Source organism: Chelonia mydas, chromosome 23 (assembly GCF_015237465.2).
Source record: "Chelonia mydas isolate rCheMyd1 chromosome 23, rCheMyd1.pri.v2, whole genome shotgun sequence".
Lineage (NCBI taxonomy): Eukaryota > Metazoa > Chordata > Testudines > Cheloniidae > Chelonia > Chelonia mydas.
In genome coordinates, this window is record NC_051263.2 from 3,794,517 (window position 1) to 3,808,438 (window position 13,922).

The window sequence follows — 13,922 nt, forward strand, 5'->3', positions numbered from 1 at the left end:
TTACGGGACAGACACAGAACCGAGCTGGTCCCTGCCCCAAGCTGCGAGCACGGCACTCCCCACCCCGGGGAGCCAAGGTCTGCCGTGGCTGCTGAGCCTGGCCTCTCGTGCGGCTGTCGCCTGTCTGGTGAAGAGGCAGCAGGATGGCAGCTGGAGGAGCTCGCCCCGCCGACACTGGCCACAGCTGCACATAGGTCGGTGTAGCTTACAATTGCTCAGGGGGAGCCGTGTTAGTCTGTATCCACAAAAACGACGAGGAGTCCGGTGGCACCTTAAAGACGAACAGATTTATTTGGGCATAAGCTTTCGTGGGTCAAAAACCCCACTTCTTCAGATACAAGCATAAATAGATATATATTTATATGTATATAAATCTATAGATTTGTAAGGTAACTCCCTTCTCTTCGTGTGCCAATATATATGTATGCCTGTGTCTGTAATTTTCACTCCATGCATCTGAAGAAGTGGTTTTTTACCACGAAAGCTTATGCCACAAATCAATAGGTTTCTCTTTAAGGTGCCACCAGACTCCTCGTACTGTTGCTCAGGGTGTGGATTATTCAGCAACGTAAGTCATTCCGAAGTAAGCGCTAGTGTAGACGGGGCCTTCGTGTCTGGCTGTACTGCATCGTAAAACCCTGCTCCCTGGGGACTTCGGTGGGTCTCCTGCCCTGTCAACCTGGGCTTACAATTGCTGGATCCGGGTCTCCCAGCCGTGCTCACGCGTCCGCGAGCTGCTGACTTGGGGCTGCGGCTTGAGCTGCAGCACCACTGCAAAAGGACGGGGTTTGGACCCGAGTCTCCGAAGGCCCTAGGAGGACCCTGCTCCTGAAGTGCTCGATGATCGCAGCCAGGCTGATCTGTGTGTGGACGGGGGGGAGCTTGGGCTCAAACCTGAGGCCAGAGGTACAGTGCAGTGTAGACGTACATGGGGTTTGTGCCACACCCTATGTAAAGGGGATCTGATCTCAGCTGGGACGTCTAGCGGCTACCGTAATACACCTAATAGATGGTAAGCAGTAATACCATATCAAGCCTCAAGGCTTCTAAGCAGGGAAGGAGTCTGCTACCGGACGGGACGGGACGGGATGGGGGCGGGGGTTTGACCATGGCTCCTGCCCTCCCTGGAACGACAGCCCTGGAACTACGTGGAAGCAAGACGGAGCAGGGAGCCGTGCGTGTCTAGGGGCTGATGGGAGTCAGCGAGAGAGGGGAAAAGTGCAGGAGGTGAGCCCTGAGCAAGGAGGCAGGGGAGCCGGGCATCAGGACTCCTGGGTTCTACTCCTGCTTCTGGGGAGGGCAGCGTGGTTGAGTAGTTGGGGGCTTGGTGTCAGGACTCCTCCGTTCCATCATTCGACCCTAGGGGGAAGAGTGTTTCATGGAGGTTGGAATTTGGGAGCCAGGACTCCTGGATTTCTTTCCCAAGCTGTGCCATTGCCGTCTGGACAAGTCTCTCCCCCCGCCCTCTTGCCGTGCCTCATTTTCCCCACTGGGAGAATGACACCTTGCCTGGGAACCGACGGTGCCAAGCGTACTAATTTCTCCGGTTTGCCAAGCTACAAGCCCTCTCCCCTCCCCCGGGGGAAGCGGAACCACAGTGCCTGGAATGCAGCCGCTCCTCCATCCGGCCTCCCGCGCGCCTCCTTGGACTTTGTAGGGCGGGCTGCGCGCTCTGGCAGCCCTTCCTGTACAAGCGCAGCAGGACGGGTCAGACGGGCAAGTCTCGGCCTCTCCTTGCCCCTTGCGCTGAGCGGGAGGGGCATGTGAAGGCGTGCCCCCCCCCCCCCGCCCCAAGCTTAGCTCCAAGACGCTGCTCTGCCCTGTGGACCAGAGAGCAGAAGGGAAGAAGCAGACCCAAGGCGGAGCAGGGGAGCCGTGTGCATGTCCCAGGGGGACGGTGTAAGTGCTTTTCACTTCGGCTATGCCCATGCCCCAGTCACTAGACCAGCCCTTCCTGCTCCGGCCCTGCCACGCTTCCCCACCTGCCCAGCAGGGCCCATTCCGCTGAGTTCTCCTGCCTAACAGCTGGGGGCAAGGGAGCTCCCTGGCCGTGTAGCCCATTGGGCTCATCCACCGGGGGATTTCATAGCCTGGGACCCGGGGGATGGGGGGGGACTCAGCCCTTTAGCTCAAGCTTCAGTCCCTGTTGCCTATTGCAACAACATAGCAAGGAAAAGGGATTTTAAGGGCTTCCAGCCGAGGGCACCTGTGCGTGCTAGATAGCCCTGCTCTGCGGGCCTTTCCCTTCCCATGCAGGCAGCGGTAGGGGAAGGAGCCGAACAAAGCCTGCTGGATCTGCCGTTCCCCTCCCGCTCCATGGGTGGGAGGCGTGGTCAGGTCACCAAACAGCTGTCAAAGAACTGATTTTCCCCCTGGGCTGTGAAGGCCGGGAGTTGAGCCTCTTCTTTCTGTTGCTGGGTTGTCCATCCGTGTGAGCCTGTCTTGGGTAGGTGCCTGTTCGCTCCAGCGTGGCCAGAGCTAATTAACAATGCTCTCTTTGCATTTCTGTAGCACTTTTTGTCACTGTGCTTTGCAAACTAGGCACAGAAGATTCACTGCATCCAGCACTGAGATGCAGCCACCTCTGGGGTGGGGCACAGCAGGGATCCCTCACCTGGTGCTGCGATGCACCCACTTCTGGGGCACAGCGCCGATACTGCTAGTACAAGGATCATGCATGAAATGTAGCTGCCTCTGAGGTGAGGTGTAACTGTTTGTCCAGGGGTCACTCTTCCCACACTGATATGCAGCCACCTCTGGGGAAGAGCAGAGCAGGTGTTTATACAAGGATTGCTCCCCTCAGCACTGAAATGCAGCCATGTCTGGAGTGCGGGACAGCAGCTGTTTATATAGGAATCACTCACCCAGCGCTGAAATGCAGCCATGTCTGGGGTGGGGCATGGTAGCTATTTTTAGAGACACCCTCTGCTGAAATGCAGCCAATATGGGATGGGGATGACAGTTGTTATACAGTGATCACTTGCCCAGCACTGAATGCAACCACCTCTGGAGTGGGGCACAGCAGCTGTTTATATAGGAATCACTTGTCCAGCACTGAAATGCAGCCACCTCTGCAGCAGGGTGGGGCAGCTTTTTGTAAAGGGCTCCTCTGCTTTAGTGCTGAAATGCAGCCATCTCTGCGGTGGAGCGCAGGAGCTGTTAATACTGGGATCCCATACACAGTGCTAAGACACAAGCTAGCCCTGGGCCAGAGGGCTGCAGACAGACAGCATACGGGGAAGAGAATTAGCCAAAGCACAGGCTGGGAGAAGGGACCGTTATTATTAGGCAAAGCACCTTGTGTCGCGTGACTCAGCACCGCTGGACTAGCGTGGGGTGAATCTGGATTCCAGTGAAACCCCGTTGCCACAGGTAACAATATTTGTCCGGTGTATGCCTGACCGTAGGGGGGCAGGTTAGGCAGGGCCTACTGTGACATGAGGGACGACATGGCTTTGTCATTGTTTGCTTTCATGTGTCACATTCCTCTTGGCTCCTTTCACCCATGGCGCCATCTGTGACCAGTTATTGACCGAGCCCTACAACCCCCCACCCCTGCCAGCACCGTGACACAGGTGGAACAGAACCCAGGAGTCCTGACAGCCGGTGTCCCACCCACTATTAGATCACGCCATTCGGTGAGTTGTAAGAGTTTCTGGATGGGGGGCTCAATAGATTAGATAGATAGAGGGGGGTGTCTGAGGATGGAGTGGACAGAAACAGAAAAAGCCAGAGTGGGTGGGCGGGGGTGTATATGGATGGATGGATGGGTGGATGGATGGATGGATGGATGGGTAGGGTGTGCCATGAGGGTAGATGGGTAGATAGAGGAGTGGTGAGATGGAAGGAAATGGTGGGGGGGGTAGTATGGATAGAGGGGTGTGTACAGGGATAGAGGGGTGTGTGAAGTGCATAATACATAGGGGGCTGTATAGTGATGGCTGGATAGAGATAGAAATGGGAGTGCGTATGGGGATGAAGAGTAGATAGGTGCATCTGGGGCTAGATGGGTAGCTAGAGGGGGTGTGTACAGGGATAAGACAGAGAGGTGTGGGGGTGGATGGATAGATAAGGGGGTGTGTAGGGGAATGCATAGAGAGACCGGTGTGTAGAGTACATGGATAGATGGGCGTGTGGGAATGGACAGGGGGGTGTATGTGGGTGGATGAATAGATAGAGAGGGGTGTATATGGGGATGGATGGAGTGGTGAGTATAGGGTTGGATTGGATAGACACAGGCAGTGTGTATGGGGAGGGGGTGGATGGAGCGGTGTGTATGGGGATGGATGGATAGATACAGCGGTGTGTATGGAGATGGAGGGAGGGGTGTGTGTGGGGTGGATGGATGGAGCAGTGCGTGTAGGGATGGGTGGATGGAGCGGTGTGTATGGGGATGGAGGGACGGAGCAGTGTGTACTGGGGATGGAGGGACGGAGCGGTGTGTATGGGGAGGGGTGGATGGAGCGGTGTATATAGGGATGGATGGATACAGCGGTGTGTATGGAGATGGAGGGAGGGGGTGTGGGGTGGATGGATGGAGCAGTGCGTGTAGGGATGGGTGGATGGAGCGGTGTGTACGGGGATGGAGGGATGGAGCGGTGTATACGGGGATGGAGGGATGGAGCAGTGTGTATGGGGATGGAGGGATGGAGCAGTGTGTATGGGGGGGTGGATGGAGCGGTGTGTATAGGGATGGATGGATAGATACAGCGGTGTGTATGGAGATGGAGGGAGGGGTGTGTGGGTGGATGGATGGAGCAGTGCGTGTAGGGATGGGTGGGTGGAGCGGTGTGTACGGGGATGGATGGATGGAGCAGTGCGTGTAGGGATGGGTGGGTGGAGCGGTGTGTACGGGGATGGAGGGATGGAGCAGTGCGTGTAGGGAGGGGTGGGTGGAGCGGTGTGTACGGGGATGGAGGGACGGAGCGGTGTGTAGAGGAGGGGTGGATGGAGCGTGTGTATAGGGATGGATGGATGGAGATACAGCGGTGTGGTATGGAGATGGAGGGAGGGGGGGTGTGGGGTGGATGGATGGAGCAGTGCGTGTAGGGATGGTGGATGGAGCGGTGTAGTACGGGGATGGAGGGATGGAGCGGTGTATACGGGTATGGATGGTTGGCGCTGTGTGTATGGGGAGGGGTGGGTGGAGCGGTGTGTACGGGGGATGGATGGATAGATACAGCGGTGTGTATGGAGATGGAGGGAGGGGGAGTGGGGGCCAGAGATGCCAGCAGCTTTATAATTAGCCAGTGTCTCGACGTAATCATGTTAGGATCCTCCAGCCTCTGCAGTCCCCACTAATGGCTGCTCTGGCCAGTCGCCCCCTCCTTCCCCGCTCCTCCCCCGCTCATGTTTACATGTCCGTCCGCCAGAGCCACAGACACACAATGAGCCACAGCAGAGAGTTATGCCGGCTCCAGGCTCTGCCCTGCAGACCCTGCTCCCCCGCGGGGCCCCCAGCCTGGCTCTGGTCTCAGACTGAAGGCCCGAGAGCCCATCTGCCCCCTGGCTGACCCCTTCTCGAATTAAGACGGTGCATTGACGGAGGCTGAAGATGCTGGCAACGCCCTCGGGCGCCTTTCCGCACCAGGGCGCTGGCTCGGGTCCCGCGGAGCCTGGCAGCCGGCAGGGGATGCCGCTGGCGCAGGGCTCTGGGGGAAGGAGTCGGTGAGCTCAGCTCCGAGCCTGAGGCAGGCTGGTCTAGTGGTTAAGGTGTCGCTCTCGCATTCAACCGGCCTGGCTTTGCAACGAGGCCCGGGCAGCTGCGCGGACACTGGGGCGTGATTGCTGGTTGACAGAAATCAGAGAATCTGGGAGGTGTCGGGCTGGGTGGGACCTCGAGAGGTCAGCAAGCCCAGCCCCCTGTGCTGAGGCAGGACCGAAGAAACCTAGACCACCCTTGACAAGTGTTTGTCCAACCTGCTCTGTAACATCTCCCATGACGGGGTCCCCACAGTCTCCCTGGGGAGCCTGTTCCGGAGCTTCCACTCCCCGGAGAGTTAGAAAAGTTTCTCCTAATAGCTCACCTCAATCTCCCTCGCTGCGGATGAAGCCCATTGCTCCTTGTCCAACTCCAGCGGACATGGAGAACAGCTGACCCCGTCCTCGTTATAACAGCCCTTAGCGTGTCTGATGACACTTATCAGGTCCCTGCTCAGCCTCCTTGTCTCAAGACTAACATGCCGAATTTTTTATAACCTTTCCTCATAGGTCAGGTTTGGATGGATGGATGAGAGAGAGGAGCGTACAGAGATAGACCTGCGTAGAGGTGGGGATGGATGGATGGAGAGGAGGGTACAGAGATAGATGCGTAGTAGGTGGGATGGATGGATGGAGAGAGAGGAGCGTAACAGAGATAGATGCTTAGAGGTGGGATGGATGGATAGAGAGGAGGGTACAGAGATAGATGCGTAGAGGTGGGGATGGATGGATGGAGAGGAGGGTACAGAGATAGATGCATAGAGGTGGGGATGGATGGATGGAGAGGAGGGTACAGAGATAGATGCATAGAGGTGGGAATGATGGATGGAGAGAGAGGGTACAGAGATAGATGCATAGAGGTGGGGATGGATGGATGGAGAGAGGAGGGTACAGAGATAGATGTGTAGAGGTGGGAATGGATGGATGGAGAGGAGGGATACAGAGATAGATGCATAGAGGTGGGGGATGGATGGATGGAGAGGAGGGTACAGAGACAGATGCGTAGAGGTGGGGATGGATGGATGGAGAGGAGGATACAGAGATAGATGCGTAGAGGTGGGGATGGATGGATGGATGGAGAGAGAGGAGCGTACAGAGATAGATGTGTAGAGGTGGGGATGGATGGATGGAGAGGAGGGTACAGAGATAGATGCATAGAGGTGGGGATGGATGGATGGAGAGGAGGGTACAGAGATAGATGTGTAGAGGTGGGATGGATGGATGGAGAGGAGGGTACAGAGATAGATGCATAGAGGTGGGGATGGATGGATGGAGAGGAGGGTACAGAGATAGATGCATAGAGGTGGGGATGGATGGATGGAGAGGAGGGTACAGAGATAGATGTGTAGAGGTGGGGATGGATGGATGGAGAGGAGGGTACAGAGATAGATGCATAGAGGTGGGGATGGATGGATGGAGAGGAGGGTACAGAGACAGATGTGTAGAGGTGGGGATGATAGATGGAGAGGAGGGTACAGAGATAGATGCGTAGAGGTGGGGATGGATGGATGGAGAGGAGGGTACAGAGATAGATGCGTAGAGGTGGGGATGGATGGATAGAGAGGAGGGTACAGAGATAGACGCGTAGAGGTGGGATGGATGGATGGAGAGGAGGGTACAGAGATAGATGCGTAGAGGTGGGATGGATGGATAGAGAGGAGGGTACAGAGATAGACGCGTAGAGGTGGGGATGGATGGATGGAGAGGAGGGTACAGAGACAGATGCGTAGAGGTGGGGATGGATGGATGGAGAGAGAGGAGGATACAGAGATAGATGCGTAGAGGTGGGGATGGATGGATGGAGAGAGAGGAGGGTACAGAGACAGATGCGTAGAGGTGGGGATGGATGGATGGAGAGGAGGTACAGAGATAGATGCATAGAGGTGGGGATGGATGGATAGAGAGGAGGGTACAGAGATAGACGCGTAGAGGTGGGGATGGATGGATGGAGAGGAGGGTACAGAGACAGATGCGTAGAGGTGGGGATGGATGGATGGAGAGAGAGGAGGTACAGAGACAGATGCGTAGAGTGGGGATGGATGGATGGAGAGGAGGGTACAGAGACAGATGCGTAGAGGTGGGGATGGATGGATGGAGAGGAGCGTACAGAGATAGATGCATAGAGGTGGGAATGGATGGATGGAGAGGAGGGTACAGAGATAGATGCGTAGAGGTGGGAAGGAAGGATGGAGAGAGAGCGTACAGAGATAGATGCGTAGAGGTGGGGATGGATGGGGAGAGAGAGGAGGATACAGAGATAGATGCGTAGAGGTGGGGATGGATGGATGGAGAGAGAGGAGATACAGAGATAGATGCGTAGAGGTGGGGATGGATGGATGGAGAGAGAGGAGGGTACAGAGACAGATGCGTAGAGGTGGGATGGATGGATGGAGAGAGAGGATACAGAGATAGATGCGTAGAGGTGGGGATGGATGGATGGAGAGGAGGGTACAGAGATAGATGTGTAGAGGTGGGGATGGATAGATGGAGAGGAGGGTACAGAGATAGATGCATAGAGGTGGGATGGATGGATGGAGAGGAGGATACAGAGATAGATGTGTAGAGGTGGGAATGGATGGATGGAGAGGAGGGTACAGAGATAGATGCGTAGAGGTGGGAATGGATGGATGGAGAGGAGGGTACAGAGATAGATGTGTAGAGGTGGGGAGGTAGATGGAGAGGAGGGTACAGAGATAGATGCATAGAGGTGGGGATGGATGGATGGAGAGGAGGGTACAGAGATAGATGCATAGAGGTGGGATGGATGGATGGAGAGGAGGTACAGAGATAGATGCATAGAGGTGGGGATGGATGATGGAGAGGAGGGTACAGAGATAGATGTGTAGAGGTGGGGATGGATGGATGGAGAGGAGGGTACAGAGATAGATGCATAGAGGTGGGGATGATGGATGGAGAGGAGGGTACGAGATAGATGTGTAGAGTGGGGATGGATGGATGGAGAGAGAGGTATGTATGTGAATGGATGTATGCCATATATATATATAGAGAGAGAGAGATGGATGGGTGGGTGGGTGTGTATGGGGAGAGTTGGGGAGGGATGGGTGGATATATAGATTAGGACAGAAGTGGTAGCATGGAGACAGATGGTGTGTATGAGGATAAATCTGTAGATAGATGTGTAGGGGGTAGATAGATAGAGGAGTGTGTATGAGGATAGATAGATAGATTAGATAGAGGAGGTGTATAGGGATAGACAGACAGGTAGATAGATGTGTATGGGGGATAGAAATGGATAGATGGGGGGGGGGGTATAAGGATAAAGAGAGACCAATGGATGGATGGATGGAGAGAGAGAGAGAGAGAGAGAGAGGTGTATACTGATAGAGATAAGTGGGGATGGGGATGGATGGATGAAGGGGTTGGGAGGGATGGGGAGGGATGCAGGGGTGGCAAGAGATGAGGATGGATGAATGAAGAGATGGGGATGGATAGAGGGATGGGGATGGATGCAGGGGTGGGGATGGATGGATGGAGATGAATGAAGGGTTGGCGAGGGATGGGGGTGGATAGAGAGGTGGGGAGGAGTGGGGATGGATGGGGATAAATGAAGGGGTGGCGAGGGATGGGGATGGATGGATGAAGGGATGGGGATGGAGGAAGGGATGGTGAGGGATGGGGATGGATAGAGGGATGGGGATGGATGCAGGGGTGGCGAGGATGGAGATGAATGGATGAAGGGATGGGGATGGATGCAGGGGTGGCCGAGGGATGGGGATGGATGGATGAAGGGATGGGGATGGATGCAGGGGTGGCGAGGAATGGGGATGGATTGAAGGGGTGGCGAGGGATGGATGGATGGGGAGGGGATGGATGAAGGGGTGGTGGGGGATGGGGATGGATAGAGGGGTCTCTGGCAGAGTTGTGATATTGTCCCACAGTGACTCTTGTTGACGGGGAATTCACTGCTGACCCCCCGCCCCACCCCCTCTAGCAGGGTCTGTCTCCTTGTCGTTTCACCCTGGGCCCTGACAGCCATAAGGTCCCTAGTGCTGATGGAAGCACACCAGGAGGAGGGGTCCACACGGTCCCTGAGACAGCCAGGCAATGCCCCCATTGCTAGCTTTGCAGAGGACCCCAGGACCTCACCCGGCTCTCGAGGGCTCTCCAGCTGCGGCTGCATCTCGGACTCTGAAGGCTCTGGAGCGGTGGACGTGAACATGGCCCTTAGCAGGCCAGGCTGCCTCCCGGCATGACGGGACTCCACATGCTCCTCTTGGTCTCTTTGCTGACGAGCGGCTCGGTGCGCGGGGAGACGGGTCTGTGGAAAGGAGGCCATCAGGGTCCTGCAGAACGTCACCAAGTTGCTGGTGAGCAGTGCAGGGGGGGATACAAGACGGGATGGAGCTCTCCCACCCCCATGCCATAGGTGAAGGGCCTGGGTAGCCTCTTGGGCCCCCCATGGGCAGCTGGAGTCTCGGAGCCGTATTGTTATCTCCTGCCCCAGGCTCCTCGCTCAGTAGAGAGAGAGGCCCAGGCGTGGGAAGGGAGTGGACGCAGCCGAGACACATTGGCAGCCGGGGACAAGGTACCACATTGCTGCCAGGGCTGTACCCGCCTTGTGGCCCACCCCCAGGGCATCCCATCAGCATGGCACCTCACCCTCCATGAATCCCTCATTGCATTCCTCTGCCCCTGTACCCCTCCTCCCAGAGCTGAGAATAGAACCCAGGAGTCCTGGATCCGCAGCCCCTGCTTTAACCACTAGACCCTGCTCTGCTCCCAGAGCTGAGGATAGACCCCAGGATTCCTGGCTCCCAGCCCCCCTGCTCTCCAGTTTTAGTATACCCGCTTTCCCAGGTTTGGTGTGAGCTCTCCTTTCAACCTTGGATGCGTCACGTCCCTGCTCAGTGCCTCAGTTTCCCCATCTGTAAAACAGGGATCATTATCCTGCCCTGCCATTGGCTGGGCAGTGTTTTAACAGGCTCATTTAATTGTGCCCTGTAAAAGGCCCTGAGCCTCTGAAATGTCAGGGGACCGAGAAGTGCAAAGTGTTGGGCAGATTCCTCCGTACAGGGCGCAGTCTCAGTTAGCCATATCTGAATAATGGGCCCACGATCGCTCAGAGGAGATTTAAACAGAAGGCCGGGGGAGCTGGCTTGTCTGCAGGGAGAAATTGACCGGAACAGCTATTGTGGAATAGGAACAGCTGCATGGAGGATCTATTCCGGAATCTACTTCCCCCTGCTGCCTTACGCGGGGCCTGTCCCCCCTAACCCGTGGTGCTGCTCTCTTCCAGGGAGACGCCACCGACGGGATTCTCTACACCCCGGAAGACATCACAGTACGTACCCTCTGCCACCCAGGCCCCCAGCGGTCCCCTTGAAACCCTCCATGCGCTGGGTCCAACCCAGCCCGGGGTAGCGCTGTTGAAGTGGGTGAATTCCGGCAGTAAGTGTGGCTCGGCGGTATGGGGAATGCCGTTCATGGGTTAGGACACAGGCCCCAGGTGGCGGCGCAATGGGATATGGGGCCTTTCTGCTCTAAGGCCTGATTCTGATCTGTCCCCTCACAGCAGGGACTCGATGGCTTGACAGCGGCGGCATTGGTCACTCCTGCTACCACCTTGGATGTTTTATAAAGTGTGGGTGGGTTGGATTAGGGGGGCACCCAGAGGCCCCGCTGTGCCAGGTGCACACCCAGACTCAGAGGAGGATGGCCCAGGGGCTCCGGCCCTTGCCCAGGATTCAGGAAACCTGGGTTTAATTTCCAGCTCTGACAAAAGTCATTTACCCACCTCGTGCCTCAGTTTCCCCACCTTTAAAATGGGGATGATAGTGGCACTGTTCAGGGGAACTGCCCCTGTATTCCCAGTCCACCAAGGGCACCCGCTTCGGGCTCTTCAAGCAATCACCTCTCTTGGCAGAGACCTGTGTCTCTCTCCTCCTGATGGGTTCTTCCACTCTGCACAGGTCCCTGCTTACACTGTGAGGTCCCCAGCAAGAGAGACTCAACTTTTCCCTCAGAGGCGAGGGAACAATGTAATTGCCTATAAGTTAAAGGTACAGGCACGGCCCAGGATTTTCTAAGCAAGCCCATTTACTCTTCGGGCCGAAGCATCCCAGAGAAAACATTGAAACGATCAAAGTTCCGGATGCGGGTGCTAACGAGCTTAGCAGAGATCCCCCAGCTCCAGCAAGCGCTCTGGCTCCGGGCTCAGCCCTTCACACCCCACCAAGTGGTTTTACCAGTTCATAACCGCCTTGGTTCAGAACAAACTCTCTGTAGATCCGTGAGTTCCTCCTGTATATATAGGGTTGGGCCTCTGAGCTTGTCCCTGGCGTAACAGGTGATCAGCAGACAAAGGTCCCCTCCTCACAGGGGAGCTTCAAAGGCTGAATTCTTACATAACTGGAGAGGGTACATCTTGCATAGGAAATCTACGGATTTCCTGGGAAACGCACTCATTTTTGAGGGGCTCGGTCACTATAGGCACATAAATACCCTAGATGGATATAAACCCTGCCCCCAAAGAGCTTATGATCTACATAGACAAAGGGTTGGAGGGGAAACTGAGGCACAGACTGGCCCAAGGTCACCCAGCAGGCCAGAGACAGAGCTGGGACTAGAACCCAGGTGTCTGAGTCCAGAATTCTAGCCAAGGAAGGTTCGTGGCTTCACAGGAAGAGGTGGGGTCAAGGCCCAGCTGATGAGATTTTGGGGGCCCAGCCGGAGGACGGTTTGAGCCAGCAAGGCCCACAGAGCCTGGGACCTAGCAGGGTTCGGACATTTAAGGAAGTTGACGGGAACGGGGTCAGGCGCTGCTTCGTTGTCACCGGTTCCTGGGGTTGGCGAACTCCGCTGTCCCGCGGCTGGGGTCAATGGGAAGGACCCTCTGGGCCCCTGAAACCGATCCATTTCCCCTCCCCCTCCCACATTCTGCTGCTGCCCCAACAGGTGTGCATGGCGGAGAACCTGAACTGCTTCCACACCGAGCTGCGGGTGATCCAGTGGGAGCACAGGGAGCACACGGAGAGCCTCTCCTTGCTGATCAGGCACCTGAGCCAGCTGGAGAAGCTCAGGACCTGCAAGGACCGACCGGCAATGCCACCCCTGCGAGGGTCACCGGGAGCAGCCCATGCCTCAATTCCTGAGCAAGCTCCTGGAGCAGCTGCGTGGGACTGCTGGGTTCAGGGGAGCAACATGCATTCCTGCCCATCCTGGCCCGGGTGAGAGCAGCCGCGCTGCCCACTGGCTGCTGGGACCCAGTGGGACCTGAGTGGTATCCCTGCCTTGTTTCCAGGCCTAACGCCTCGGGCGCAGGTGAGGGATTGCAGCGTTTCGCCCGTGCGTCAGGGCGGTACTGGTGCTGCGAGTGAGCGGGGCGGTGGCTCAGTAGGGGGCGCCTCTCCCCTGGCAGTCAGTGGCCTGACCCCAATGCCCCCAGGGCAGCACTAGGGGGCACTGTGCTGCAGGGAGAAGGGGGGGCAGTAGGGGGCACTCTCCCCTGGCAGTCAGGCCTGACCCCAATGCCCAGTGCAGCACTAGGGGGCGCTGTGCTGCAGGGAGAAGGGGGGGCAGTAGGGGGCACTCTCCCCTGGCAGTCAGGCCTGACCCAATGCCCCAGGGCAGCACTAGGGGCGCTGTGCAGCAGGGAGAAGCGGGGCCAGTAGGGGGCACTCTCCCCTGGCAGTCGAGGCCTGACCCCAATGCCCCAGCGCAGCACTAGGGGCGCTGTGCTGCAGGGAGAAGCGGGGCCAGTAGGGGGCACTCTCCCCTGGCAGTCAGGGCTGACCCCAATTGCCCCCGTGTGGTGCTGGGGGGCGCTGTGCCTTAGCAGGGAGAAGCGGGGCCAGTAGGGGGCACTCTCCCCTGGCAGTCAGGCCTGACCCCAATGCCCCAGTGCAGTGCTAGGGGGCGCTGTGCTGCAGGGAGCACTGCAAGTGATTCATGAGGAGGGACAAATTTAGAAATGGGTTTTCTGGGACCATTCTGGGTTAACTAAGGATGCAGCACCTATTGCACTCTGGGCCCTATTTTTTCATCCTCTTGTAAGGTTATTTTTAAAAAATACAGATTGTCTGAAGAATCCCAAGGATTTATCTCAGGCCAGAGGGTCATTTCCCTGGAAAAAGCCGAAGGAAATTGGTCAAGCTATTTTGAGTTCTAGGATAGTAAAGGGGAAGAAAAGGATATGAGCCGGGATCAACCAGATTTTTAAAGTCCGAGCGGCGCCGATTCACACCGGCAGACCCTGTGTCTCT